The following is a 7,020-nucleotide window of genomic DNA, read 5'->3' on the forward strand; positions in this document are numbered from 1 at the left end:
ATTTTCTTCCTCTCCCCCCTCCTTCCCTCCCCAAGACAGCATGCAATCTTATATGGGCTCTACACATACATTCTTATTAAGCACATTTTCACATTGGTCATGCTGCAAAGAAGAGTTAAAACAAGTGAGAGAAACCATGAGAAAAACTAAACAAAGTATAACAAAAGACAAAACAGTCTGCTTCATTCTGCGCTCTGATTCTGTAGATGGATGGCATTTTGCCTGGAGTCCTTTGGGAATGTTTTAGGTCCTTGCACTGCTGTGATGGGCTAAGTCTACCGGAAACAGTCTTGCTACATTGTAACTGTTACTATGTATAACGTCCAGGGCGGAGGAGCCAGGAAGCCTGGCTGTCCTAGCTCCTCCCAGGCAGCAGAGGGCGTGGCGGAGGGGGGCGTGGCCAGGAGCTGGAGCCATATCAGTGGCTGGAGCAGGCGAAGGGGCGGGGCTTGGAAAGCAAGGCGGAGTCATGCAGGCCTCACTGACGTCTCTGGCCAGAAAGGACGCGGTTCAGGCCGCAGCCCGCGAGCTGCTCGACTTTGTGAACCGAGGGCCCTCGCCCTTTCACGTGGTGGCGGAATGTCGACGCCGACTCCTGCAGGCCGGCTTCCAGGAGCTCCAGGAGACGGAGAAATGGGACGTGCAGCCCGAAGGCAGGCACTTTGTGACCAGGAACTCCTCCGCCATCATCGCCTTCGCAGTGGGGGGCCGGTTCTCCCCGGGCAATGGCTTCAGCCTCATCGGGGCCCACACGGACAGCCCTTCGCTGCGGGTGAAGCGCAGGGCCCGGCGGGACCAGGCAGGCTTCCTGCAGGTCGGGGTGGAGACCTACGGGGGCGGCCTCTGGAGCACCTGGCTGGACCGGGACCTCACCGTGGCCGGCCGAGTCATCGTCAGGAACCCCGCGTCGGGCCAGGCTGAGCAGCGGCTGGTGCACGTGCAGAGGCCCATCCTGCGCATCCCGCACCTGGCCATCCACCTTCATCCTGCCGCCCAGGAGAACCCCGAGACCCACCTGGTGCCCATTCTGGCCACGGCGGTCCAGGAGCGGCTGGAGCAAGGGTTGCCTGACTCGGAGCCCCCTGCGGCCCCCCCGGACCGGCACCAGCCGGTGCTGCTGTCTCTGCTGTCTGCCCAGGTGGGGCAGCGCCCCGAGGACATCCTGGAGATGGAGCTGTGCCTCGCGGACACTCAGCCCGGCGTCCTGGGAGGCGCCTACGAGGAGTTCATCTTCGCCCCGCGGCTGGACAACCTGCACAGCTGCTTCTGTGCCCTGCAGGCCTTGATCGAGTCCTGCTCAGCCCCAGCGGCCCTGGCCTCCGAGCCGCACGTCCGAATGGTCGCCCTGTATGACCACGAGGAGGTCGGGTCCCGCAGCGCCCAGGGGGCAGCGTCGGCGCTGACGGAGCTGGTGCTTCGGCGCATCTCGGCCTCGGCCCGGAACGGGACCGCGTTTGAGGAGGCCGTGCCCAAGTCCTACATGATCAGCGCGGACATGGCCCACGCGCTGCACCCTAACTACCCGGAGAAACACGAGGAAAACCACCGACCCCTGTTCCACAAGGGCCCGGTGATCAAGGTGAACAGCGGACAGCGCTACGCTTCCAATGCCGTTTCTGAGGCATTGATCCGAGAGGTGGCTGCCCGAGTTGGGGTGCCCCTGCAGGAGTTCATGGTTCGGAATGATTCCCGCTGTGGCACGACCATTGGGCCCATCCTGGCCGCTCGTCTGGGACTGCGGGTGCTTGATCTGGGCAGCCCCCAGCTGGCCATGCACTCCATCCGTGAGATGGCGTGTACCTCCAGTGTGCTGCAGACCCTTACTCTCTTTAAGGGCTTCTTCGAGCTGTTTCCAGTTGTGAGCGGCAGTTTTGCAGTCGATTGAGGCCTCTCGGGAGTTTCTCTTCCTTTCCTCACCCCATTAAGCCCAGACTGTCAGTTCTCAGCAGATTAAGAACTGAAATATTAAAATGAATTTTCTATAAAAAAAAAACTGAAAGGAGGACAAGAAACATCTGTTTAGCTTAAGCCTTCTGAAACCTTAATTTCTGGAATGAGAAACCAAAATAAAGACTTGATAAGCTGCTTTGCATGTGGCCTGAACAAGTCCTTTGTGTTGTGTTTTAATGTAATTCAAAAGTCCTGGGACCAGTCTTATAACCTAAAGAGTGAAGATAATACTAATGGAAACTCCTTGCATTTGCCAGTAGAGAATTTACTAAAAATGACTCTCATTATCTCTTATACAAATTGGAATTCTTGGCTTTGAAGGAGACTGTCCTAAATTCAAAGACTGTGTATACAGAGCTAAATTCCAAGAGTGGGGCAACTATATATACATATATATATATATAGTGTAGAGGCATAATGGGGATTAAGTGATTTGCCCAGTCACACAACTAGTAAGTATCTGAGACTGAATTTGAACTCAGGTCCTCCTGACTCCAGGGCTGGCGGTCTGTCCACTATACCATCTAGTTGACCCCAATGAGTTTTATTTTAACTAGCACTGAGTTGGATGCTTTCTTCCACAAATGGATATTAGGTCTGTCAATTCAGCAAACACTATTGACTAGAGAAGAATAAGGTGGGAGGCAGAGGCTCTGTTCTGTAAGCCATGTGACTCCAAGGACAGGTGATATCTGTAGAAAAATTAGAGGTTATTCATGATATCCTAAGGAGCTGTGCTGTAGTCAACTGGAAACAAACCTGAGGGTCTGAGACTTCCAAGAGAGGATATACCACAAGTGAATGTGAACTTTCTTTCACTGAACCATCCCCTGTGGTCTCAGTTGTCCTAGGGTAATTGTCCTAAGAAAAGAACCCAGTCAGCTGGGCAACTCAGTTCATCCTCTTCCTCTCCAAAGGAAGATAAATTTTGATGGCCAGAAGCTGCCTAGTTAACTTGGGGTTTACTAGCCAGATTCCTTCCTTCCTTCCTTCCTTCCTTCCTTCCTTCCTTCCTTCCTTCCTTCCTTCCTTCCTTCCTTCCTTCCTTCCTTCCTTCCTTCCTTCCTTCCTTCCTTCCTCCCTCCCTCCCTTCCTCCCTCCCTCCCTCCCTGCCTTCCTGCCTTCCCACCCTGGAGCCCAGAGATTGGACCACAATAGCTCCCTGCCCAAGCTCCACTTACTGGCTATATTTTGGGCCTTTCTGGCTCAGAGTGAATGTCAATAGGTCTTCCTCTCCCAATTTGTTTTTGTTTTTGTTTTTTTTAATTTAAGGGCCCATCCCTTGACTCACTTCTGAAAGAGATATTAGTGATGTAAAGAAGAATTAGAACCAATGAGAGAAAACACGACACAGAAGAAATTCTTTGTTTCCCTCATGCTGAGTCATAAAATTTCCCATCTTCCTTAACCTGCCCTTATAAAAACAAACTCCTGTCCCTCTGTAAATTGCTAGTCCTTCTTCCAGGCCTACCCTGCTGCTTTTGCCTCATAGAGCTCCCCTTGGTTAAGAGAAAGTCATCTAAGTGAATTCTTTCATGCCTGAATCACACTCTCCCAACTCTGACCTCTGCACTAGGTCTCTTAAAGAACAAGCACAATTCACATTTATAGACCCGAAGTTTTTACTGACTCCAAGTCCAATATACTTTCTACTATACCTATTCAGAAAGTCACTGTTTATAAGAGAATATAAAAGAAAAAGCAGTCTAGCAAAACCTGACAGTAAGTTAGCTGAGTGACAGTATATTCAATATTCTACACTCATGGTGCTCCAAGACATCTAGGTGGCACAATGAATGGAGTGTCGTGCCTGCAGTTAGGAAGACTCATCTTCCTGAATTCCAATTTAGCCTGACACTGACTGTGTGACCATGGGCAAGTCACTTAACCCTATTTTCCTGAGTTTCTTTATATGTAAAATGAGCTGGAGCAAGAAATGGAAAATGGTTCCCGTATCTTTGCCAAGAAAACCCCAAATAAGGTCACAAAAAGTCGAACATGACTGAGTATCAACAACACAGTGCTCCAACCCTACAAAGAAGGGAAGGAACTCTAAATTCTCACTTATTCTTTGGGGCCAACTTAGTTATTATAATTACAGAGCGTTGGGTTTGACTTTGTTCTTTCCAAGATCAACTCGTTCTTGGGATTATCCACCTTCCACCTCAGGATGACCCTGCCTTGAGGCCTGAACACTGATTGCTGAGCTACTTCTGGGAACTGGAATTTCCTGAGAAGCCCCAATCATACTGTTCACTTCATTCTCCTTCTTGGACAGCTCTGCTTTCCCACCAGGTCACTACTACCTCCCCCTCCCCCCTTAACAGGGATGGAACAATTTTTTTTTTTAAGGACAATGAGGGGAGCAAACTTACTTTAGGTTAATTTCCTCTGAGAAGAATGTCTTATGCCATCCAAGTATGTTCTTTCATTATCCTTTACCTGGATAGTGGTCCCAAGTCAGTGGTGAATGCTTCTCTGCTATTAAGAATTTCATAATAGTTATCAATAAACATAAAAACCCACAAAAATCTTTCATAAGGCTCAAGCCTCCAGGTGAGGTGCAGCTTGTCAAGCTGTTATTCCTCTCATAAAATATATTAATCCATTTATGGTGAATTTGGCCCATGGATAATTCGTTCAGTTCCTTTGCCTTCCTTTCCCCTAATTCTTCAACCTAAATGGATTCTAGTCCCATAATCCTTAGGTGAGAAGGTTCCTTTTGGAGCTGGCTCTGTATGACAGCATTTTCCACTTCTGTTTTCATTGGCTCAAATTCCTCTTTTATCTTTAGCTTTGCCTAACAAATTTAGCCTCTTAGGTCCTTTTTGTCTCTTTACTATGTCTCTTTGTTCATTCTTGTACCCTTTAGTCCAATTTCTTTTCTCTTTTTTTCTGAAATAATATTAGCCTATACACATGAAGGAATTTATTTAATTACTCAGATTTTTCTTGTTGTACTTACTTACTCTTTCACCCTGCCTACCAGCAGGTTGGCTTCCCAGAGTTAGGCTAGTTATAGTTTTCCCCTCAGGATTCTAGGGGGTAACCCTGAGTGGTTGGGGTCATCTTTCTCTAATACTATTGGCTTGAAACCCCATTCTCCCCAATGTTAATCCCTAGTAAATAGTGCTGCAGTATAATTTAGCCAATTAGTATCAGTTAGTTTTTACAAAGAGATATTTACTGCAAAGAGGTAGCAAGAAAACATCTTACCAAAAAACATTTTCCCCCAAATCTGAGGCTGTAGTCACACTTTCTCATCTAGTCCCTGAGGAAAGTGGACTCACCCTTAAAGCATTTGTCTCAAGAAGTTCACTTCCAAGCTCACTTTTGGAGATTAGGATTTCATGTGTGGGATATGCTGTTCTGGGTCACAGCTTGAGCAACTTCGTTTTGTGTTGCTTTTTTTTTGAGTATCATTCCACTGTTTCCCTTAATTTACCATATTTCACTGCATAATTGTTGCAGATTTTATGCCAAATTTTTTGCAATAAAGTGAGATGTGACCATTATGTGAAGCCTCTTTTTAAAAAAAATTGTGCTGATATTACTTAAAAATCATTTATTACCAAATTGTTTTAGGTACAAGATTAGGATGCATGGAATACTCATGAATATGCATTAAAACTGAATAGTCCAAATCTTTGTACATCATTTCTTTGCAACAATTGAACATTTTTCTGGTCTGAAAAATAAATTTAACACATTAGTTCTTATTGATTTGTGCATTATAGTAGAAATATTACACTTGAGAAAATTTACTACAGTGTTGCAAAGTACAGACTTATAAAATTTAATCTTCTGTGTCTGAAGATTCTGCACTGCTCTCATTGGTTTTGTTATCTGACCAGCCATCCTCAGGGCCACTCATATTCGATGTGTTTACTTTGTTGTCACTCGTCAGCTTTAGAATTATCTAGTGCTTTTGAAATTCTCACCCTTCTGAAGCTTTTCATGAAAGTTTCGTATGGTATGAGGTCCCAACTCTTAAATACTATGGTGCATCTTTCCAGTAGTTGTCATATGGTGATCACTGCTTATCATTGACTGGTTGCAGAAATGGTGAAAGTGGTATTTAACTGGTTTGTTTACATGTGGACAATGTCTTTGTGCTGAGAATTCTAGGCTCCCAGCTCCCAGTGTGCAAGAGGTATGCATATGCCACTGATGAATACGTTGCTGCTCTGTTTACCTTTTAAGCATTGTGACAAACAGAAGTATATCTTGTGACAAGTATGCAATGAAAGATTAGAAACCAATTGTGGGACTGAAAAAAACAGAGTGCAATGATTATGCAGTGAAATACAGTATTTTGACTTAGGAATCCTAGGTTAACACATTTTTTTTTTCCGTAAAAACAGAAGGACTTTCTCTTGAATTTATAAATATTGTTATTTCTTCTTTAAATTTTAAAATTTAACCACTACATGACTCAAACTTTTAATAATGGGGTTTTTCTTTGGTGATCATGTGTGGATTTTTTTTTTTTAATCAGGATTTTGTTGGGTATATTTTAAAGTTTTGGGCAGTTTCCCCAGACCTATGACTGCAAGTGACACTTAAGACATGGATTTAGCATTGAAGAGTTACAAATGAATAAAAGGAGAAAATATTTATGAAACATTCTTTCTTCCTTTTTTCTGTGTTCACATTGTGTAAACTTGGGCAAGACACTCAACTTCTTTTATGCATGGATTTCTTATTTGTGAAAGGAAGGGGAAGAGATTAGCAGATTCCTGGTCTCCCCAGAGTTTTATCAAGAAGAGGATATGAACACAGACTCCTCCTCACATGGCATTGTCTCCATGTGACTTTGCTCACTTGAGTGCTCTCTTTTGATGTCTTTGGCCCCCATGGGTTTGTCTTACTGTCTGTTGGCAGCTTCCTCTTTTAAGTACTTTTGTATTTGGTTTCCAATCTTGTGAAATCTTTTGAATTCAGTGTTGTACTTCCCTCTCTGGATCTATTCTTACTCACTTTATATCTCAGTGAATAGCAGCATCTTACAGATACACCTCAATCATTCTCATTGACTGAGTTGGCTGTTAGTTCCAACATCATGACTTC

The 7,020-nt window shown here is 45.1% G+C and overlaps 1 pseudogene; it reads left to right on the forward strand.

Moving 5' to 3' along the window:
• Positions 1-379: 379 nt before the first annotated feature.
• LOC140503133 (aspartyl aminopeptidase pseudogene) lies at positions 380-2,092 on the forward strand (annotated as a pseudogene).
• The last annotated feature ends 4,928 nt before the right edge of the window (positions 2,093-7,020 follow it).

This window comes from Notamacropus eugenii, chromosome 5 (genome assembly GCF_028372415.1).
Source record: "Notamacropus eugenii isolate mMacEug1 chromosome 5, mMacEug1.pri_v2, whole genome shotgun sequence".
Lineage (NCBI taxonomy): Eukaryota > Metazoa > Chordata > Mammalia > Diprotodontia > Macropodidae > Notamacropus > Notamacropus eugenii.